The sequence below is a fragment of the Cygnus atratus genome, chromosome 3 (genome assembly GCF_013377495.2).
Source record: "Cygnus atratus isolate AKBS03 ecotype Queensland, Australia chromosome 3, CAtr_DNAZoo_HiC_assembly, whole genome shotgun sequence".
In the NCBI taxonomy this organism is placed as follows: domain Eukaryota; kingdom Metazoa; phylum Chordata; class Aves; order Anseriformes; family Anatidae; genus Cygnus; species Cygnus atratus.
This window is the reverse complement of record NC_066364.1, coordinates 118,799,073-118,822,743: the sequence shown is the minus strand read 5'-3', so window position 1 is coordinate 118,822,743 and position 23,671 is coordinate 118,799,073. Positions and strand designations below refer to the sequence as shown.

The 23,671-nt window shown below is 44.9% G+C and overlaps 1 protein-coding gene across 4 annotated transcripts in view; it reads left to right on the top strand.

The window, feature by feature from the left end:
- Positions 1 to 23,671, top strand: part of SPTBN1 (spectrin beta, non-erythrocytic 1) — a 134,902-nt gene that overhangs the window by 8,978 nt on the left and 102,253 nt on the right. The window contains exon 2 of one of the 4 annotated variants that reach the window (XM_050710061.1): positions 12,910 to 13,009. The exons of 2 other annotated variants lie outside the window; for them this stretch is intronic. The gene's annotated coding sequence lies outside the window, so the exon portion shown is untranslated. Of the gene's footprint in view, positions 1 to 12,909; positions 13,010 to 15,922; positions 16,061 to 23,671 lie in introns of those variants that run through there. One more of the 4 variants, XM_035565502.2, reaches the window with a different exon arrangement.

Here is a 23,671-nt window from a genome sequence, read left to right as displayed (position 1 = left end):
TCTATTTCTGTTGTAAGCTAGACAAACAAGAATAAGATGACTTCAAGGTAAATTAAAGATATATCACAATGATATAAATATATATGACCCAGACACGTAGTAAAGTAACTGCAGTTAAGTTACTCTCTGCCAGATCAGTAATGAAACCTCAACTGCATTCTTCATTTTGCGTAGTGATGAGAGACCTCCTATGTTCTTTTTGTAATACTCTGATTTTTCTGTCTCTGCTGTGCTTAAAAATGAGGGATTTGGATCCTCACTTGTGCCAAGTTACATAGCTCCATCCCAGCATGTAAAGCTGTGCTGGTTTACATCGTCACAGTCTATAGCTCAAGCTTTTATATCATCTTCATATAAAAATATGCAGAGTAATATGTCTGGGATCATGATACATTGCTCATTTCTATTTCTGAACCACATTAGAAATACAAGGATTGTCAGAAGCATGAAAAAATACCAAAGTGTCAGTAAATAACTCCAGGAGTCAGGGCTGATGATACCCTCTTTCTGGGCAGGTGTGAGTGACAGGAACACACAGCTCTTATCTGTGTTTCTAGTCTAAGTAATCCTAGTTGGGTAGTAAATCCTGAGTGAGATTATGCTGCTGGAGTGTGTGTAACAAAGATCAGCATTTAGATAATCGGTAGGGGTATAGCGGGATCTGGAGATGTTGTTTAGGTTTTATTGGTGATAGGCTGAGGTAAACCAGAAATTTGATTGCTTTAACTAGGATCATCTTCTAAACAAGTGGAACACTGCGGAGCCCTAATGATGATGGGGTTGCTGAAGGAGAGCTGACAGGTGAGGGCCACATGGCCATACCAGCGATAGGAGGAGCACTGAGTTGGCGGAGGGCACGCCAGCCATTTTAGAGATGTTTCTACAGCTGTTGCTGACAAGCAGAAAATAATGTGAATCACTTGGAATTGCCGCGGCACAGCGAGCTGCGAGAGTTCAGAGAGTCACAGAGTTCCTGGCATTCCTGGTGTGGGGCAGCGGACTTCCACGTCACCTTAGGGGCAGTTTGCAGAGCAGCGTGTTCCCCTGGTTCAGGGGGCCTTTCACTGCAGCATGGCGGTTGTCATTTTTAACTTCAGCTTGTCATAAGCTGTGGCAGGACGCCAAAGAGGCATGGAAGAGCATTGGGCCCAAAATTAACTTTTGCATTCTAATAGATGGGTACCTATAGCATTCATACCATTAAAAGTTTTAGGCATATCTGATACAAGTACATCTCCTTTCTAATTTTTGGTAGCTTGACTATCACTTTATGCTCTAACAAGAGCTAGGAGGGCATATAAATACGTAAAAAAAGAAAAACATAACTTTGTGTTTGTAATGCTCTATTCTGTGCATTGATAAAAAACATTGCTGTTTTAAAAGACTGAAGTTCTTGATGGTAATGAATGCTGAAAAGTGGTCACTATGCAGGCAGCATGACTGCTTTATCAGAGGGGAATTACCAAATTGCATTCCAAGCATGTTATTAAGGGATTATATAGATGGGCGATTCACCCTTGGGTTAACTGTCCTGAAACTATGATTCTGCTTATAATTTGTATAAATAACTATTATGCACATATTACTATAATAACAAACCACATTTTGAATTTCCTTTCTGCCTCCCAGTGGTTCACATGCTGGTCAGAAGCACTAACAGTATGAACTTAATAGGTCTTGAGGGAACGTGCGTGTTGGTACTAGGTGTAGTTCTTGTGTGTTTCTCTCTGCAGCTTGTGTACATGGGCCCAGCTTGGCAGGTTTTTTTCTCTAAATTGACCTTACTGTATGGTAGTAGACAGAAATGTTTTGCATATTGTTTCTTCCCTTGAGTATGTTGATAAAATTACAAAAAAGCTTCCCATTTTTATTATTAGGAACAAGAAATTCTTGTTCCTTTTAAAAATTTGTTCATCTTGTTTTTGATGTTCATTAACTACTGCCTGGAGAACACTGGTATTTCTCTTCAGAGTGCTAGACTTTTTTTGTGCATTCAAGCTGGAGGGCACAGTAGCACAGAACACCTTTGGGAAGTGCTGAGGGGTGTATGCTGAAACCGAAGTGACCATGCTCTTAACACTTTCAGATCTGCTGGCTTTCAGATGCAAGTGCCACGAAAAAAATGCACTATTCACTTTCGTTCTTAGGGCAGTGTAGAGTTCTTCAGTCAAGACTTTAGTGTGTATTAAAAAACAGAGGCTGGATACCTACTGTCTTTTGCTTCTAAATGCCAATGTTCTTTATGCTGATGCATGGTGCTTGAATATTGCACCTGAGGAAGTTGTTCCCAGAATCACTTGGCAAATGCTGGGTCACTGCTCTGCGAGGTGAGTGGGCAGAATCGTCGCCTTCAGAAGATCTGCCTGTGACCTGCCAGAGACATCGCCCTGCTCCTGGGGTGGTGGTTTCTGAATCAGGGCATGTGCTGGGTTTGGGAGGCTCCAGCGCTTTGATTGGAGTTACAGTTGCATGTTGTGATGTTTCGAGCACTACAAATGTGGGGTCTCAGCGGAAGAAAGCATCTGAACTCCTCCTTGGCAGGAATCTGTGTTCAAAATATCTGCTGTTAACTCTTAGAGCTGAAAAATGCTCTGCTTCTAATACTGTTTTCAAAAGGTGTGATCTTAGAGGCTAGGTAAACCCAGTGTCTACACTTGTTGTGGCCTCTTCTTAATAATAATACTGTGAAATAATTGTGTTAACAGTCTGTCCTGCTTCTGTGGTGCTGACACTGCAGCAGGCACAACCCTCTTGGTCATTCTGTGGGCATTTGTAAGGACTTTTGAGCCAATTTCGAGAAGCAACTTGTTTGGGGAAATGGTGTGGCTTTCCTCTTAGAGTGGCTAGCACTGGTTATGAGATAGTTGCTAGTGGACCCAGGTCTGTTTGAATTCTTCAGAAATGAAGAGTTCCCCTTGGCCTGTCAGTGCTGAGATATTTCACTCTGTGGCCTGAACATGAGTTTCTGATGTTGGCAGTCTGATAGCCATGCAGCCTAGCCTTACTGGACGCTCCAGGAATATAATGGGATTGATCTGAATGGTCAATAGCATAATTAGTTTTAGCATCGTGTTTGACAGCATTTTGTTAAAGTTGTGTCTTCTGCAGGGGGTGGGTGGGGAAACACACACAAGCAAAAAACTTTCCTGGCTTCTTCCTGAGTTACTGGTTTCAGAATGTAGACTACAGGCTGTCTGTAAAATGTCAACAAAAAGGGGGAGGAATCTTTGTAATTTGAGTATCATAGCAGAAAGAAACCAACCAACCTAAAAGAAACCCCCCAAAACCCCAAACCAAACAAAAAGATAAACCAGAAACATGGCTGGGGGGATTTTTATACAAGCCTATAGTTAATTTTAGCTGTGGGTGGTTGTCATTGTCTGTTTGTTGTTGTCTTTTTTTTTTTTTTTTTTCAATTTCAAGGACTGCTAAGGCATGAGCAAGAAAGGTGCTGTTGTCCCACCTAGTCACACTGCAGTGCGTGCCTGCCTCCAAGCCCTGTTTTTAGCTGTAGCCTGAGGTAACATCTGGTCAGTTCTAGCAGCTGGATCTGTTGAGAAGCTGGTGTAGTTACTAATTTTATGCTTTGCTGCATGGTGGTTTCTGCTGGAGACTATGATAAATCTCTGCAGCTCCATGCAGAATCCAAAATGACCTGGAAAGTGTAAGCCCTGTGCACAAAACTGACTGTGTCATAGTCTCTTCTGTGATTGCCTCTCACTCTGTTGTGGTACCATTATTGTAAGTCATCTGTAAAGTCAGCATATTGCTGAAAATAGGGAATTCCTTTTGCAGTTGCTATCACAATTCCAATATTTAAACATTAGCCCTTCTCTACAACACTTGAAGTAGCTGTAAATAGAGAAAACATTTCATTAGTCTTGCCAGAAAAGCTAAATACTCAGCATGTCAAAGGTTCACTCCCAAGGCTGGAGCTATGTAGGAGTTGAACCAAGGCGTCTTCACCCCTGTTTCTTCAAGTCTAATCTGTTGTTATTGTTGAACAGAGAGTACAAGTGAGTGGGAGAAAGAAAGAAGCAGAAAATGGCTCAAGAGAAAGTGAAGACCATCTAAAATCAAATAGGGGGAAACAATGGACCAGAAGGAATGTGAGAGGAAAGGATGAATTTAAAAAAAAAAAAATATATCCATTCACGAAACTTCATCAGGACAAGAATCTGAGCTCCGTCAGGGTGCGAGCGGGTGCCTAACAGTGACGTAGGTTGTACAGAGCGCCGGTTAGGTGGCAGGGAGTGTAAGCCCTGCCTTTCCTCACTAGGGCCTGTGGGTTCATCTCTGTCTGGTTATGGCAGGAGGACTGAATATTGCAGCAAGCCACTAATTGCGTTTTGGGAGGCCGCTGACAAGAGTGGGTGCAATCTGAATGATTGTGCTTGGTAGGAAGATCAAGGGCTTGGCAAATAGCAATGTGTGCAGCGAGTGCTGACATCCTCAGAATGCACCAATGAAAGGTGCTTAGTTTTTCTTCCACCATGTTGCTGGGCATTAACTAATGTAAAATTTAGTAATAAAAATACTATTTCAGCAAAATAACTTCCTTAAACTTGCTGTCAACAAGAGATGTATTGGAGAAGAGAATTTCCTCTAGGAGAAAGCAGAGAAGGAACAACCAGAAAAGACCATTGTGTATTTAATGGGGGGAAAATGTCTTGTGGCTTGAATATCATCTTAATGATACTATGAGGCATGGAAGGGAACCAAACAATGCATACCTTTTATCATGGAAATGGAGTCAAGAAAGGCTTTCAACAAACACTGTCTAGTCAAAATGAACGGCTGAATTGTCATCTGCTGTACAAGAAAATCTAACTTGCCCATGTAATCCTTTTGATGTAGGTGAGCAATGAGAGGACTGTTCTAATTGCTTTTGAAATTCCATATGAAGAGAAATCCTTTTTCCATTCCATTTTCTAGCTTGGCTTTTATGTGTAGGGAAGAGACTGGCAATCATCCTCTGTTTATCTAGTTACCTTCCATTCAACCAGTTGCACTGCGTTGGAAGCCACTCTGACGGTCAGCCCGGTTGCTTGGCATTGCAGGGTGCAGTCCTGCGAGAGAAGACTGGAGCAGGACCTCTCCCTGCAGCCCCACTGCGTGATGGCCAGGCGGAGCGTTCACCACGTGTTTCCCAGCGGGCTTTGCCAGCATGCCAGATGTTGCTGACCTGACCTGGAACTGGGAAACTGAGGCAGAGAGGGGCCAGCTGGTGGCAGCATGGCTGGGCATCGTGCCCTAGTCTGTCGGGACTCGCCACAGCCTGGCTCCCAGTGAGCACCAAACATTCCTGCCCCTTCACCTTGTGCTGCAGGGGCACGGAGGTGGCTGCTCCCTGGCTGGAGGCTGCTGGCACTCATTGTTTCAGTTAGAATGAGTTGGGTCTCTGACACTGTTTGTGTGTCCCAATGGGCTTGTCCCAGATTTACCCCAGGAGAAATGCCATTTTGGAGGGGGCGATGTGGTGTCAGTGGCTGCTGGCAGTAAGTGAAATGGCATGATAAATCTCTGTGTCATCAGCCTGTCTGGCTGCATCCCAGGGGAATCACAGTGCTTCAGGGTGCTGACACTCTCCCTCCTTGCCCCAGCAAGGAGGCTTTGGAGTTGCCTCCTTTAGAAGGTGCTGGAGGAAAGGGTAGGTCCCGTGTTCTCCCACCCATAGCAGCAACAGCCAGCACTTCTCTGGTCACAAGTAAATGCTCACAAAACTTGCTCTGCAAAACAAGAACCTAAAGCACGTAACCAAAGCTTGTAAACCCAAAGGGGCTTGATCAAACTGAGACACAATGAACCAGCGGGGAACAAAACTTTGCTAGTTAGAGTGGAGGGGGTGGCATGACAGGTCATACATCCAGCCTGTGCGAGGTGGTCCTGACTTACAGGAACCTCTGGTTGCTTTTCAGGATTTCTAAAGTAGCCAATGATTTTTCTCTTGGCCAGATGACCTCTTGATGCAAGTGGAGCCAGTATTAATTAAGCACGTCTATTTCCATTAGATTTGTATTAAATTTCTCAGATCTGATACTTCTGCCTGCATTTATGCTAAAGGTATCTTTCTTGGCTAGAACATGAATGAATACAGAAAGGAATTTATTGTTCTTCCTTTAGTAATCAAGGTAGAATTTTGTAGCTTGTCTTTGGAAGGAAGAGCTGATGTGTCAGCAGGTATGTTGTCTGAACCCACCTGCGGACCATTGGATCCCCTCATAATGTCTTTACTTGAGCCCTATTAACCATTCTAAATACAAAGACATACGAACTTCTATTGCCATGTTAGTGCTTACTTGGGCGAGCAATTAAGTGCCTTTTTTTAGCTCAGTACCGTACTGAAGACATTACATTCTGGACACTGGCATTGTTATTTCGGCACAGCCCCGTAGGCTGTAGCCACAGGACTGGCCTTCCAGAGAAGTTCATTTTTATTCTTGTGTGTACTACATTTTATTTATCATGAGAAAGAAGTTGGCTGAACAGCGTCAGCTTTGGATAGTTCCTGTTTGCAGGTTGTGCATTTCCATCAATATTTGATGAAATCTAGTTCTGTTGGTCACAGATCCTAATGCCTCCCATGATGCACGAGCTTCACTGTTCTCTGCTCGGCATCCTCTGCATCATTTGTCTAAGCTAGTTTTGTTCAGGTAGACTTCATTTCTAAATGTTTATTGAAAAAGTGTGTGGAGAAGTTCTCTAGGGGCAAGTAGTGGTCAGTATTTGCCCAAGCTGCTGCAGCACTGGCCTGAATATTTTAGATGACTTTTGGAATACAAAAATGGAAAAGTATCTGAGACAGCTTAAGGGGCCTTGGCTTGGTGTTCATTTTTCGTTGACAAACACTAGCTATTTAGCAACCTGAATCGGATCTTGGGAGGCTTATTTTAGAATCAGCTCCCATTTCTTGTTTCCTGAGCAGTGATTCTATTATAGTGGGAAAAACAGTCTAAATAATTGAGTGGGCAAGTGTATGTGCTCTGTTATCGAAGGCCTACCCATAAATTTTAGGCTTGCTTTGCAAAGGCTTAGGAGCAGGCCCATTATTCTCCAAAATACTGCTGTGTTTAAAACAAAGCCTCCTCCTGAGCTCCTGCACACTATGCGCTGCAGCCCTGCTTGACCGTGGCCTGGCTTCTAAGCCATTTTTTTGTCTCCCCACTTCTTGCTGCAATCTGTGTGATTGCCTTGAAACGTCCTTGCGAAGGGTATTTCGCTAGGGTGTTTAGTCATTCTGAACTTGCCTCGCTTGCTCTCTAGAAGTACAAATATCGGTAAAATACCGCTTTACTCAATGCAGCCTAAACAGCGGTGAGCCCAGAGTGGCCAGACATATGGAAAGGTGTGTTTCAGGGGTGGAAACAGCGTCCTTTACACTAAGTAACTTAATTTTTATGACTGCAACACTGTTAACTGTTTCAGATGGCTTAAAATCAAGACCAGCTTTGTAAAGGTGAGTAAAAGTGAAAAATACCTGAATAAGAATGCTGATACTTTTTCAGGGAGTGAGGCTTTTAGGCTTATGGCTGGCTGTTCTCGGTAGGGTAAACCATAGATGCCTTGTCCCCAACTTGCTCGTGAGCCATCTTGATAAAATTAACAGTAGATTGAAGTCAGAGGAAGGACAGAGAGCTGTGATGTCTTTACAAAAGAAAATCTGCCCAGGGATAAGGCAATCCCAAGCTGCAATTCCTACGGGAACTTCTAATGCATCCCTAGTTTTCACTGATTGAGAACCTCTTTTCTCCTAATTGTTTCATGGCTGTCTGAAGGCAGAAGTACCTGCACGTATGTTTGTCAACCAGAGTACAGAAAGGAGGGTTGTGACAGGAAATGCAGCTCCTCATTCGGAGCCGGGATGGCTGTCTGTCTGCTGGGGAGCTGGAAGGCACGGAGCAGCGGCTCGCAGCTGTCAGCCTTGCGGCTCTGCGTGGAGCAGCGCTGCCCTGCATTGTGCAGCCTGGGCCAGCCAACACAAATGTGTAAACGAAAACCTGATTGTAAATGAAAAATCCCCAAACCCTAGAAGTGTTCATGGTGTATGGAGAATTCCTGTGAAGCCCCATGACCGCCTAGTACTCCTTGGGCTCGTCTTTTCCTGGGTTTGTTTAATGGCCTGGCTTCAAGTGCGTCTGCTTTCCCATGTACCTCTCAGTATGATGCAGAAAGGGAGCCATGAAAAACATGGATGGGAGTAATTTTTTCTTGGTTAAAATATTTGTGGCTATTACCTGGTCTTGCAGAGACAATAACCCCCTGCTGGTCTGCTCTGAGCCTGTGAGCCTTCAAAAAACCTCAGAAGGGTGAGGGGTCTGAAAACCCTGGGCTAAAAATGCAGCTGCTGTAACTGGTACTGTTCAGGTTAATGTAAGGAGAGGGGTGACAGTTTGACCTTAGGCTTGGAACATCTGAGACCCAATTCGTTTTGATAGCAGTTGTTGGTATCTTATGCGTGTAAAAATTAGGCTCTCAGAGTTATGCTGCAGGTGAGAAAGTTTACTCTGGTTTTGAATCCTGGTACTGTTTCATCTCTAATGAGGCATATGGAGAATTACAGAAACGGTTGCTCTAGAAGATAAAAGCATTGCTTTTTTGCTACTTCTGTTGATGAATGATGATTAGGCTAATGTTTAACTCATCAGGCAAAATAGTTAATTGAATTGTTTCAGCTCCTGTCTCTGCAGTAGCTGTGCAGTTACCACTGTCTATCCCCAGATGCTGTTCTGTGTATTCTTGCCAGTTCAGAGAGTGTGTGGGCATGTGTGTCTGTCTCTGGGCACTGCATTTTTCAGCACTCAGTAGCAAAAAATCAGTAGAGAAAGGTTTTACAGTAACAGGTAAAATAAAAATGCAAGTAACCAGTTCCACAAATCTGTAGTCCATTGCCTTGTTTGCTTGCTTTTCTAATTGATTCTTACATTGGACAATTAATGGTGGTTGTTCTGTTTTAACTAACAACTCTTCTGCAGCTGGGCTACACCTGGCTGACACCTGTGTGTGTAAGAGAACAGAGGCTCCCCTCAAGCTAGCTGGAGTGGGAGATTGGCTCTTCTTCTGGAGTCAGGGGGAGATTGTGAGGAAAGACTTGGGTTTGCATCCTGAAATAGCAGTCCTGGTGTCTAGTTGGATGCTTCTTATAGGTAAGGCCTTAACTGGCAGTGTGAACATCTGAGGCTGTCCCTGATTTCCTTCTCTCCAGATTCCCCTCCTGCTCTGTAACTACGCCTGTATGCTTGTTTGGTCTGGTTTGGAGACCTGCCTCACTGCACTGCATCTAGTGCTATCGTTTGACCCTACAGCTCCCTTAACACAGTAAATCCATCCAGGTATGAGTATGCGTGAGGCCAGAGAGTTGTGCTGATGTTGAATGTGGCCTGTGATGTTTACAGTACGTGCCAGAAATGCATGTGTCAAGGTATAATGAGCTTCAGAGAAAATGGCCTGTTTTCAATCAGCGTCCATGTCCAGTGTTTCTGTAGCTGCCATATGTATCCGCTCCCAGTGTGAACTCAGGATTGGATAGTCCCCAAAAATGTGATAGTGATTTTGAGTTTCACCCCTTCCTGTATTCCCTGCAATAACATCTTTTCATCTTGTGCTTTGCCAGGGTCCTGAGAGAATCTGAGAGCAGCCACTGGTGAAGTGAGCTGATGAATACAGAGGGCTTTTGTGCTGAGTGCCTTCTGTTCTGAAGGTGGAGGCTTTCAGCTGCCTTCAGAAATGCAGAGATTTTATTTAAAGTCAGGCTTTCTGTTCATCTGTTCGTTTAATTTCCCTGTTCTTGCATAAATTCATAGGCTGCAAAAGATTCTTGAGCAGGATAGCACTAGTATTCATGCTGCTCCTGTCTGTTTTGTATTGGGGTACATCATGATAACCTCCAAAAAGTGTGCAACAGAATTAAGTTGCAAAATAATCTTTTTTTTTTTTTCGTGCAGAACATAAGATAATTTTGGATGGTATGAGGTTTTAATGGGCATGAAATATTTGTAAATACTCAACATAACTCTTCTGCGTCTGAAATTTGTAGGTAATTCAGGCAAGTCAAAGTCAAGCAAGCACAAATCTCCTTTATACCCTACTGTACCATCTGTCTAATCTATCTGTGTCAAATACAGCTTGTTTGGGTCTGTTCTCCTGCAATGTGTTCTGGATAGACTAAATCAAAAATTCTGGTCAATGAATATTTTTCTCTTGATGTTTGTAACTTACATAATAAACATGTTTTTCTTGTTAGTGTTGTAACACGTTTGGTCAACAAGAATGTGGTAGTCAGAACAAATGTCTTTTTGTCATGGTTGACCAGGGTGCTTTTACAGCTACAGCACCTTTTCAGCAGTTACTAAGCACAGTATTAATGTGAAATAGTCGAATGAAGGACTTCGCTTGCTGGCTCTTGCAGGGTAATGAGCCCCAAAATGTATAGTGTAGGTTTATCTATTGCCTAGAGCTTGTTTTCTGTTGATCCACTGCTAACCTGGAGAGGCTCCATTCTGTTTGCCTGGAATTTGCATTTGTTTTGTGAAATGTCAGAAATGAGTATTTGAAAGACTTTGCTGGTTTGTTTCTATGTCAGTTTGGGTAAGCTGTAAGCTGTCCCTTCTAAATGCTGGAGGACTGCAAGTAACATTAGTGCAGTGTGATAAAAATAAAGCCTGAATTTTGCAGGTAACCTTCTCTTTTGGTGTCTTTCCAAAAGCAGAATGATGCAGTGATATATGTCCTTGTGGGTTACAAAGCATGCTAATGTGGCTGCTGCTCTACTGGCAGCTCCTGATTGAAAGAAGGAAACTCCAAATCATGCAGGGCCGGCTCTGCGCGCTGCGAGTGTTAACGCATGGTTGCATAAATACTGTGTTGATCTGCAGCTACCTCCTTCTGCACGTAGGTGTGACTGGCTATTAGAGGCAGGGAATAGTGGGATTTTCACAATTTGGAAATCCCGTGCCTGTTGAGGGCTCTCTAGGAGGGAAGCAGACCTCCCTTTAGAGGCAGGGCTCACGGAGGCTCTAGCCTCTGCAGTGGGCTGCAGCCCCTGCCCTTGAGTAGTGCAGGGCAGCCTGGGGGAGGATGCTCAGGATGGAGCATGACTCAGGCATCTGCGGGACTCACGGCTGCTGTTGGCAGGTTGCTGGCGTTGTGCCCCAGCTCTGCACTCCTGCACCATGGCCGCGTTGCCTCCGAGGGTCTGCATGCCCAGCCTCCAGTGTGGTGTGTGCCAGTGTACCCCTACGGCCTGGAGACTGGAGTTCTGGCATTGGGGCTGTCATTAAAGGCAGCAGAGATACAGCCTATATTCAGCATTGCCTTCTCAAGGGAACTAGATCGCAGAGTTTTTTCCTGAGATGCTTGTTTGAAAAAGAAGCCAGGGACAATCTAAAAATTCTGCATTTTTATGTATTCAGTGCCATTACTGCACTGTACCTCTCACCTCCTTCTCCTAGCCTCAGTAATTGATTTTTTTTTTTTAGATTTTTTTTTTACCTTTGCTTGCATTTGCTTTATGCAGAGAGATTGCTGTTCTCAAGACAGCTGAGCCTGATGTACAATGCAGTGCTAAGGCAAGGCAAACTGTAGTCATTCGGAAATAAAATGGCTGAATCATTGTATGGTGAGGCACTGTGTTAAGATGGAGTCAAGCAAGCAGATCACTCGGGAAATGAGGGGGCAGTTTTGCTGCTGCTGTTGAAGTGGAGGCCTCTCTGTACGTTGCATTGATATCGATGTCATCACGAATAGAAACCTTCTATGGAAAGTTTCACCTTCAGTGCTTCATTTGGTCCTGCCTGTGATAACAAACATTGCACAAATGGAAGCTAACAGCAGGATCCTTAGGAAAAGAAAGGGTGAAGTAGTGACTGAAGTTCTGTTTTAACCTCTTGCTATCTTCACAGCACATGTTTTCTGAAGGAGAGTATAATAATTGAAAAGCTGGCACGGTGTAATCCTGAGGTTTATATTAAAGCTTCTTACTAGTGCATCATGCAATTCAAAATACTCCATTAATATATTTGCTTTGAGAGATGTGCACATCCAGACGTTTTCTGGTTTTACTATTCCAAATCAGGGTGCTTTGATTACTGCTGACCTGATTTGAATAGGGGCTTGACTGATTTCATTTAAAGTATTGATTGCAGTGCATTGGATTGGCCACATTTTTGTTTTCTGCCAGTAACAGCTACTCTCCTCACCCAGATCTGAGTGGTTGGATCTCACTTTTTCCATGATGCCTGAAGAAAGAGCTTTAACACACGTCCTGGGAGGAGGAGGAGGGATTTTGCCCACCTGGGGATCCAGGAGCGCCTCCTGTTCAGGCCGATCTGGGGCTGTGTAGGTGATGTGCTGCTAGCAAGGGGGCTCTCTGCGTCAGCTGGGACTGCAACGCTCCAAGCCTGCTGCACCTCGCTGTGCTACATTCCCGTGTGCTGCTGCGTTTGCTGCACGCAGCCATTTGGGCTGAGCCAGGGAAGGATCAACTGCGCTGCTTTGTAATGCTTCTGAAACGCTACATCTGTAACAAAACACGTAGGCTGTCTGGAAGCTTCACATGGGTTACCTTTTCGGGCCAGCTGGTGTTTCTCTGGCAGCTGCAGGTGCCCACGAGCATCTGGTGCTGTGGCTGTCTGCCCATCCTGTGCCTGTCCCCATCCGTTTGCCACCGAGGGACGTGGGACCAATCGGGTGTCCTTCCACTTGTTGTGCTTCCACATGCCGTTTCTGCTGTTCATGTGAGCAGGGGACTCGTGTGCGGCGTGCCTGCCCTCGTGCTGGGGGCCCCTGCGGAAGTGGGAGCGAGGGCTCCGGGAGCGGCACGGCCAGTGGTGCCCGCACAACTTGTTAGGTCTCTGGGGGCCTACAGCAGTGGGGCGCTTGCACTAATGAGCTGTTCTGCTCTGTTTTTTGTAGTGAGGAGAACTGGGCGTTTTCCAGATGCATGCAAGCTCCAATTGTAACACGAAGACACAGCTGGCTGGGGAGCAGGGAGAGCTGGAACATTTGATCCCAAGTAATTGTTCCATTTAAAAAATGTCAAATGACAGTGAATGTCATTTGAAACAAGTGATAGGGTGGCTCTGTACAGCATGTTAGAATTTATTTCTAGCAGGAGTAATAGCCCCACCTTTAAAACTGTAGAGCCAACGACGCTTTGAAATCCTTCAAAAATGAGCTTTCCTGTTCCCCCCCGCCCCTTTTTGCTTTTCTTCTCAGCCCTCTTATGTAGAAATGCTTTTAAAGCCTTAAAATTGCATTTTTGCCTGGAAAGTGAAACAATGCTCAGGATTTCCCTAGGGAAACAAAGCTTTTAGAGCCTGAAAGGACCACGGAGAGAGCGTTCTCTTCCCGAGGTTTTTCTTCACCCAAGATGGCTGTCTAGAGTGATATGGGGGAGAAAGAAAAGGCAGGAAGATCTGGAGAGCTGCCAGGCACTTAAAAGGACTGTGTAGTAAACAGTCATTAGGTAGAAAATGATCAGGATTAGCACTTTCTGAATTGCTTCAGGGCTGTATTATTTTTTTCTACTGTGAATCTGCAAGTGTAAATCTTAAGTATTTGAGAATCCTAGCTTTTACTTCTAAAATGCAGATAAGGCTGCAAAGAATACCATTTATCTGCAGGCTTTCCTTCATGACCATATCAACCTGTCATACTCAAAAGACCCAGAGAAAAATGAAAAATGTCTGCCATTGTTATTTTCTAAACAATTACAGAGCCTGGTTCTTGATTTTTTTTAAAAAAATATTTATTGTTTGTGTGTGTGAGGGGCAATATACTGCTATTTCACAGGATAATTCGTAAAAGTGCCTTTGCAATGTCCAATTCTATGCTCAGATGTCTTGTGTAACAAACGGAGTTACTACCTGGGTTATCTCCGCTATAACTAGCTGTTGTAAGCCTGAATGTAATCGCTCGGCTTGAAGGCAGTCAAGAAATATTTGCCGTCTTTTTATCAGACTCTTCCTTTCTGCCTTGTAGCTAGTCAGATTCTGCATCTCCCTGCTGGTGCCCATGCGATATAGCCCTTTGGGATATCCCTTTCGATACTGCCTTTTCTCAGGGTTAACATTTAGTCCACTATTTTGTTTCTCACCATTAATGCAAGAAAATGGTATAATGGTTGCCTTGTTTTGGCTAGGTCCTAAGCAACAAGAACCAGTCTGTGATAGTTTCTTCAGTTCATCACATCCATCTCAAGGCAGTCAGGCAATGGAACTGGTTTGTTGTGGCTGAGCAAGCTGCGCAGGTTACAAGCTGATGGTGCATTATTGTTCTTACATCATTTTTTATTCCTATTGCAGTTATGTGAACTGTGCTAATACCAAACAAAGGGCTAGTATGATCAATATCTGAGGGAAGTGGTCAGTGGCCAGTGAAGCGTCTCTTTGTTACTTTCTTCCTGTATGGGAGTTGGGTCGTATACTTCCATAACATAATATAAAGTCACTAAGGACTTCAGAAATTCGGAGAGAAGGTAGAGGATTTCTTGAGCGAGCCCTGAATGCAGGGAGAGTGAGTCAAGAAACCAGAGCTATGGTGAAGCTGAATGCTACTAGCTATAAAGACTGTGCTGTAGAGTTTTTGTCCTTGGAGGCAGTTGGTCATGTTCACCTGAAGTTAAAAGCAAAACAAAAACACCACTGATAAATTCAGTGTAATTCTGTTTTTATGCTTGAGGTTGAAGTTTGGAGCAGATTTGGAGGGGCTGTGCAGATATTAAGGGAAACAGCACCATTTCTCCCCGGTTTCTGAGCCATGTAGTAGAACAACAAAACATTACAGTTCTTACCCACTTGAAAGAAACAAAACTGAACTGGCTGAGGATCTAAGGCTATCAGTCCATCTGTTGGAAGGAGTAGAAGGCAGCTTATTGAAGACTATTCGAGGGATGGAGTCGGTATGTAGTGGAACTGTTACCTCAATTTATTTACAAAGAAAGTGGACAGACGGGACAGTCATTTTCTGAAGCAGCAAATGTTGGCTTGACATTCATGGCAAGGCACTTCATGATGTGAAATGGAGGAGGTTTTCTGGAGTTGTTCTCATTTCTGAACCTTTCTTTTTGACACCTGGATTCCCTGGGTAGAAAGGGAAGTTGGACAAACAGCACCAATGTGCTGCCTTTAGGGTCTCTTTTCCCATGCGTAGCGTGGGGATGGGTGGCAGTACGTGGCTCCAGACCTCTGTCACACCAGCCAGTTGGTGAACAGGGACAAACCCTGTACTCCTCTTACCTGTGTGTAAACAGAGATATTCTTTTTTTTTTTTTTTTTTTTTTTTAAACCAAAAGCACAGCTCTGGAATAGATTCTATCAGTCACAACTGTGGAGAAGTAGGAAAGACTTCATCTCCATAGACTTTTTTCCAACCCGCCAAATTTACCAAATCGGTGTTTTTTCAGATGGTAACTGAGTATCTAAATCTGTAGGGAGGTCACAGCCTTCAGATAATCTGTGTTGTGTAAGCCACATCAGCGGAAAGGATGAAATCATTTTTCAGGAAGAGTTTATCAGCGACTGTGGGAAAAGTGGAGGGAGAAGTCGTCAGGTTATCCGCTCAAGTCCCCGCGTTCTTCAGACAAGGAGGGGTGGTGGGCTGGGTGCTTCTTGCTTGGCGCAAGAAGTGTCGGCCTTTGCATGCACTGGTTTACAGAGAGGTGATCTTTTTCTGTGATTTATCCTCTTTTGTAGATTTGTGGAGAAGAGCCAAGTGAATGTACCTTGTTATGCCATTTTGTGCTGGTGGAAAGAAAGCGCTCACGATGTAATCTGAAATGGCAAAGCCATTGCACGTCAGTGACAAAAAATGCCAGTGATTTTCTCCTGATCTTACTTTCATACTTTTTACTGTCAGCTGCAGTACTTTACACATTCCAAATACTTTGTGGAATACATTTAATGAACCGAGGTTCAGAAAGCTGGCCGGGGCTGGGCTCCTCCTGCAGGCAGCTTAACCCGAGCACTGGCCTCAGCGAGCAGTGAGCAGCCGTGCAAGTCCTGGAGAAGCAACGGTCCCCAGAGAGGTAGAGCAGGCGTTGTTTGCCAGGGATTGGAATCAAATGGTGAGGATGAGTGGGTATTCAGCACGGTGTCTTGGGGATGGTGAGGTATATTATCACTGATTCTAAATGCTGGAGGTTTGGGGTGACATGTCAGGCTTGGTTTTTGTGAAATGAGGTAAGAATGAAATAGTCTTATGGCTTTCAAAAGCTGCTAGATAGTGAAACAACAGCTGAGATCCTCTTTAAATATGAAATGACTATAAAGTAGCATGCATTGAATAATGAAGAGAGATTGTTATTGAGAGGAGACAAGTGGTGGTCAAAAGTTAATGGTATTTGAATGAGGAACTCTAGAATATTCTTCAAGGATAGCATGCACAGTTACCATATTAAAAACTCAAAAAGCAAACAAGTGATAGAAACAATATTTAAGGTACTGCCCAGTTGATAGAGCTTGTAGGTCTTTAACATCTGTACACAATTATTTAGCTTCTCTGGATTTTTCTTCCCCTGTAGTGCACATTTCTGACTATGAACTAATAGTACATAATAATAAAATCTTGGGTGTTTGCCAGCACAAACAGGGTTTTGGCTAAGTTTTGGAGTGTTTGTGGAAGTAAAAAAGCAATGCAGCTGTTTGGTTGAGTGCGTGCCAGCTAAGGATCTATTTCCCAGACAAAAAACTCAAATCAGAATGAAGTAATGATGAGATATTTTATATATTGTTGCTTTATGCTGCTTTTTCCTCTGCTTCTGCGTGTTGTGACTCTGGGATTTGTAAACAGGGATTGTGTGTTTAGTGTGTGGTAACCACTTGAAACCGAGTAATCGCAGAAGAAATACAATGTATTTGCTTGTGATTTTTTCCGGAGTACTTCAGAAGGTTGGGTTTGAGTGTGAAAATACTGTGTAAAGCAACCTTGTTTCCCTGTGAGGTCAGAGCAAGGGACCGTGAAGCTCTTGGACCAAATGATGACCGTATTTTTTCTGTTGTTGCAAAGCGATTTCCATTGCCTCAGTATACAAGGCTAGCAAAGCTCTGCATGTACATGATGCAGTGTTTACGTGCTGCCAGAAGCTGTTTATAACAAAGTGCCAATAACAACAGTTAGATATTTTGAAACAGTTTAATGTCATTGTTCGGTTGCTTTGCCTGTCCTGCCCCGGGTGATCAGAGCTGTGAGTAGCACTCACCTGGAGGTGACCAGGCAGCCTCAGGGGACAGGACCTTTTGCTCTAAGCACTCGGCGAGGGAACTGAGAGCCCTCCCGCTGCTGGCGCCCAGGGAAGGGCCCATGCGGGCTGGATGCTGCCCTTGCCAGCGCAGCTGCAGCTTGGCCGCCCTGTGAGCAGCTTCCTCGCCCGGCGGAGCTGTGCTCACAGGGAGCAGCGTCCTGGGGGAGCACGACTGGGGTGAACACAGAGCCTGGGCCTTGCAGAGTCCTTCAGGCTCGCGTGGGCAACAATAGCTCGTGGTGTCTGCCACTCAAGAGGCATTTTGAGTAAAACTTTAATGTCGTGGTCCAGTGTGACACTGTTGCTTTTTACGGAGTTATTTATTAGAATTTTCTTATGCTGTTCATAAGTACCAGTATTGCCTTGAGGTTTTGGTGAAGCCTGTTGTGGTCTTTTTACAGCAGCTGAGACAACTTTGGTGTTACAGGAGAGCCAGCCTCTTTCACAGGATGTGCAGAAGTGTACAAGGCAGTACTCTAAACACTAGCAAGCTGTCATGAGGAACCTGCAAAGAGTCATTGCTATGGCTTATATAAAACAATAAATATCTCCATCTTGCATGGGACAACATAGAAGGGTGTGTGCTAAAATACCTACTCCTTGTATCCCCCTCCAAAAGAAACACAAAACAAGCAAACAAAACAAAACCTTTAGCATAGTTGAAACAACAAAGACCCAAAATAATGACCCAAGCTATTTAAGATGTAGCTTTTCTGGGCTATTGCTCCCCATCCATCATCTCATTTCCCAGAGCTTTAAATTCTGGCCCATGTGCTTTTTCCTCCCAGGATACATCTCAAATTGTTTGGTCACAAATGCCCCAAATAACAAATTGACTTAATTTAGATGACATTAAGGCTCTTTAACCCATTTCAAAGGACAGGACTGCACTGGAGACCTACAGGCATGTGTTTAAATTAAGGCGATAATGATAGATATTTCTTTTCCTTGCCTGAAAACGCCTGACAATTTTATCTATGCATCAGATGAAAGTTTAAGGGGAAGGATTTCTGTTAGTCTTTTCGGGAGTTGGCCGAAAAAAATGTGAAGAATGTAGAAAGGAATTAACAGCTGGTGTCCATTTAAAACTTCAGTGATGGCAGCCGCAGGCAGTGTGCTTGCTTTTACCTGTTATCTTCCTCTGGTTAGGATCCACCAAGCCCTGAAAGATTAGCTGAGAATTAAGGAGACCAGTTTGCACACGGTGCCCTTTATACTTCTGTCCAGAGGTGAAGGAGCGGGTGATGTGATGTGTGTTTCCTTTCCTCTGGGGAGGAGGAGATGGATTTCTCCCTCCTTGTGAACCACTGTTCAATCTGTGTTCAGTTACTTGAATGAGAAATTGTTGTTGGCCTAGTAGAATTAGGCCATCTGCTATCGAGCTTGGTGCTTTGCTGGGATGGCTGCTGACGTTTTTCTCTTTTACTGGGAAAGGATGGCTCTTCAGATAGCTTTCAGCCGTGTTTCTGCTTCTGCACAGTCAAAAATGTACATGTGCGTGGAGGACCTCGTCTCGGAGTGGGAATGACAGGAGAGCTTTGAAATGGAGTCCTGTGCTCAGTGCTGCGCCAGCTGCGAGCGTCGGGTGTGTGCTTGCTGGGGCTGCCTGCGTGCAGAGCTCTGCTTGCGCCTGCAAGTGGCCACTCTGCCGGTGGGAGCACGATGCCTCTAAAGCAGAGACGCGCGTTGTGCACATGTTCCCTCCTTGTCTAGGGCCTTCCTGAGGGCACCTGCCAACCCAGTGCCTTGGTGCAGAGAACTGTTTGTTTTGTAAAGAGAGAAGGGAACATTGGGTACTCGGAGAGAAATGCACTGAAGGCTGCTCGGTACTCTGATAGTTTTTCTCTGTAGAGAGCAGAGGACTGCTTCAGAGGCTTCCAGGGCAACCATGCTGGGGGTACAGCACCCCTTTTCAGGTCCTGAGTCAGGGGTGCACTGACCACCTTGCATTGAAATTGTTGCACTTCGTGATGATTTGCAGGACAACTCCTCGTTTGTCTTTTCAAGTGGGGCACTGGGTGTCAAACTGATCTGCTCTGTTTCTCAATTTGCTGTCTGACCAGTTCTGAGTTACGGAGTATTGGCATCCCATAAACAACATTTAAGTCCTGTCATAATTGCACAAAAGCAAAAGTTGTCCCATTCTCTTAGTAATTCTGGATTTCTTTTCATTAAAATATTAACTGGTATAGTCCACGTGGTTCCTATAACACACTCCAGTGCTGTACTGGGTTTGGCCGACAAGAGGCGAAGCCTTCTGTGATCTTGGCTGCGACTTGGACTTCAACAGCTGACAGAAATGCTCATTCTGGAGCTGTCTTTGAGCCTCCTTTGGGACCACCACACTGTCCAAAACCGAGTTCTTTACTAGGCCCATTCCTCATCCCAGTCTTGTGGCAGTGATGAGGCATCTCTGGTTAAAGCAGAGCCAGCACAGCTAGGGAGGTCTTCGGAACCTCTGGTCCCTGGGCCAAGCACCAGAAGGAGACCAGGTAGAAGTCATTGTGGCATTGCCGTGGTGTAGCTGGTCCTGCCTTAAGTCTCTTCTTGACGAGAACCTCAGGGCATTTGGGCTTGGGGTTGCTCCTTTGTGAGTTGCTGCTGGAGCTTAGTGTGCTACTGAAACCAGCTGTTGCTTCAGCTGTGTTGCCTGCTCTTGTTCTATGAAGTGCATTAACAAATCTTTCCCTGTTTCTTTCCATAAAATGTTTGTTGTTTGTTTGTTTTTTGCTAATCTAAAACCTGCTGGCTGTGTAGCAGGTTATTTCTTCCAGGCTGGCCCTTTAAATTGCTTCCATGCTCTGCCTGCCTGGCTGTGAAATACCTCAGATGAACAAAAGCCTACACAACAAAACATCCTCCTCTCCCTAGGCGTCTCCCTGGGTGTGGTTTCCCAATGCTGCTCTGCAGTTTGGAGGCAGAGCCAAGACAGCTCAGCCTCATTCTTCCTGTGCTGGAAGTTATCATCGGACAGGCCTCCGCCACCCCGCATCTCCTAGGAAGGAGGAGGCAGCCTGCATGCCAGCCATCTTGCTTGAATTTCTTCTCCTTGGCTGAGCACAATGGAGCCTGAAAGAAACGGCTCCAACACCGGGGAGGTTTGTCTAGGCACACAGCAGCACGCCCTGAGATTGCTGCCTGTTTTTGCATCCTTCCCCTTGGGTGCTCAGCCTCCCCCAGCTGCATCTCCTTCTGGCTGTGCCTCAGCTGGGGGCAAAGGCAGTGCCCAGGGGAGCCTCACCTCACAGCCTGCTCCCTGGGGGCAGCAGTGGGGAGCTCGTGGGGACCCAGTGAAGGGGAACCCGGCTGCGGAGGCCATGGTGTGCTCCTACTCTTCTGTGGGTTGAAGGTGCATTGGTTGGGTTGTGGCCCTGTGTTATGCCCTGTTGTCTCTGCCAGGTAAGCCTGGATGGATATACATCCAAATCTCCCAGAGCACAGGAGGCTGGTCCTGAAGACTTGTTTTTTCTCCAGCATGATGGAATTGTTATTCCTTGTTATATTATTGCTTCATTCCAGTACGTCGGACATGTCTCCGTGCTTAAGGTGGTCAAAAAGCAATTTTTTGCTGTGCCCCTTTCTTTTTCCATGCACCTTAGCTACACAATGTTCTAGGAGTTGGGCAGCTGCACTGGAAAATAGCACTTTATATTCTCTGTACAGACTCTCCTTGGTCTGTGCTCCTGACCTGCCATCACAAAGTCAACTATGCACATTTATTAACTGTCAAAGAAGTTGGAAGCTATATTAATAACAAGCTTAGGAAGGGTGGGGTGGAGAACTAGAGAGGGCAAATAGAAATGCAGGAGAGCCAGCAGCCGGCTGGCTGGATCCTCAGGCCTGTTTACTTGGCAGCCCTCCTCCTGTAAGGAGGTCAGAGCTATCGCATCTCAGGTTGCTGGAGAGAGACTGCAGGAGGAGGAATGTGCTCGTGGATGTCATTGTGTTGATCCACTGCAGCCAGCTTTTAGTTAGCTTTTGCGTACGCACATTTCAAAGGCAGGTTCAGTTGTCCTCTCATTGCAGGTGTTCTCTTATCAGAAATATATGTAATTTGTAGCCATTGCTTCTCTGTAAGACCCTCTTGGTAGGAGCAGGAGGTGAGGCAGAACCTCCAATTGTGGCTTTATCTCTGGTCCCTCTCCCTTCCCCAAAACTTGTCTGGAGCTCTATTTCTTTGGTTTAATATAACAGATGTAAACTTAGGACTGTTGATTACATGGTATGAACAAGCAATCACAATTTTTATTGAAAGATCAAGTCATTTAATTTATCTTTTCCCCTAAGGACTATTTCACTTTAGCTTACAGGCTAGTAGCTGTTTCAGTGCAGTTTCTATGATGCCCCTCGGCAGCCCGGCTGGCCAGCTCCCACCTGGCATTGCCAGTTTGCTGCAGCGCTGGGCTGGAGCGCTGTCAAAGTAAACAGGGATGCAACCGAGGGCATTCGGGTTGTCTGGGACTTCCTGCCAAGTTAGGGTCATGACTAGGGTCACCATGTTAAGGTTTGTCCGCTCTTCTCCATGCACAGACAGTGAGGCCTTCAGCCAAAGAAGAACCAGGAGTCTGACAGCCTTCAGGAAGTGGGAGTGTCTTGTGTTGTGCCTGATTGTTTTTTTTTTGACTGACACAGAGCTGGCTTCCAAAGCTCTGCTCTGTTCCTTGCAAACTGGGTCATGAAAGAGTAGGGACCAGAAAAACTCCTTTCTGAGGGTAACTGATTTTTCAGTGGAACTATATTCTGCACAAACACTTGAAAAATACTAAAAAGGACTCCATTTTGTTCCAGTGAAGTAAAAGGTAAATATCACTGTAGGCAATTGCCCTATATTTTCACATTCTTTTGGTGAAGGTCAACACCCAGATAGCTCTAGAACATGATAATACTAAATATTGTCCTTTGAAGTCTCAGTGACCATTAGGCTTACTGGGTAGAAGGAAGTTTCTCTGGAAGTTTCTCTGGAAGCCTCCTGATACTGGTGAAAGACGTAAGCCTTCGCTTCTGCCAGGTTGTGAGGCAAGATGTTCCAGGTGCCCTTCTTCAGATTAAGGATCCAGCATACTCATGGATGAATACTTTCAGCTGGATTCTTCAGAGGTATTTGGAACATGCACCTTTGCTCTGCTGCGTAAGGATGAAGAAGGGCCAAATGCAGAGGCTTTTAACAAATTACAAGGCTGTTCAAAGTCTGAATGCTCCTTTGAAACAAGGTCCCATCTCTGGTATGTCACTAAAAATCTGCCAGGGTAGGTGTCCATCCATAAATATGGAGATAATGGTTTTTTGAGCGTATTTTCACTTCCTTGCCTCTTCCGTTACGACTGTGAAGCAACTGATTTGTGTTAAAGCTGAAGTGTGTATCAGGGTAAATGTTATCTTGACAGTGAGAGCGTACGTAAAGAAGGGCCTTCCTGTAGTTCCAAAGGGACTGAGCTGGCCTCTGGAGCTTGTTTGACTCTAACCCCAGTTGATTTCACCTACTTGATTTTATTGTACTTACAAATACAAGCGTCCTTTGTGATATATGTCGTGAGCATACTGTTATTCTAGCCTACCCCCTTTTTAAACTGTATTAGCTCACCCCCATCAGTAGGTTTAAGAATGTGAGCTATAGAAGTTGAGGGGCTGTTGGCCTGCTGACAACCCCATACCTCAGAAAACTATGGGCGTGCCAACTGGTTGTTGCAAATAACCCCGTGTGCGGTCAGTGCCCACAGGTGCACAAACACGTGTTTCTTGTCTTGTAAAGCCCTGGCGACAGCGAGATCACTGTTCTGGTCACTGTCCAGAATAGGGTCCCCAGTTCTGCTGCTCGTTGTTCACTTCCAGTTTCAAAGGGACCAGCTGCATTTGCTTTTGGATGGTCAAACATCAGAACAAGTCTGCAAAGTCAGGCTAACAGATGTTAGATTTGTTTAAAACTTGTAAGATGGCACTTGTATTTTACTTCACAGGAATATTTTCATTAGGCCTAGGGTTTTTAAGAGGTACCTTCTGGGTGTGCTTTATCAGGCCATGTTACCCTACACAGCAATGCAGCCTTTTTTCAAAATAGGTGCAAGAAGCTACTACCTGGGATGTACATATTGGGAAATGATAGATGCAGGAATGGAGCTGGGGTGAAAAACTTTAGAGCAGAGGAGATGAGCTGGTCCCCCAGGGTTCTTTTTCCAGGTGAGTTGTTTGCATGGAAGAAGGACGCTCTCAGATGCCTAATAACTCACCAGGCTGCCTTTACCTGACTTGAGAGAGACCCCACAGGAGATTCAGAAAGTGTTTTTTAAAAGCAGTGGATGTTGGTTTGGGGCTGCACAGGCTGAAAACTGTGGGAATTTCCTTTTTGACTTAATTAGGAGCAGAAAACAGGGTGACAGGGTTTTAGAAAACACCCAGTTGATGTTTCATGAGACAGTTTTGGATGCTGAGTTGCATCTC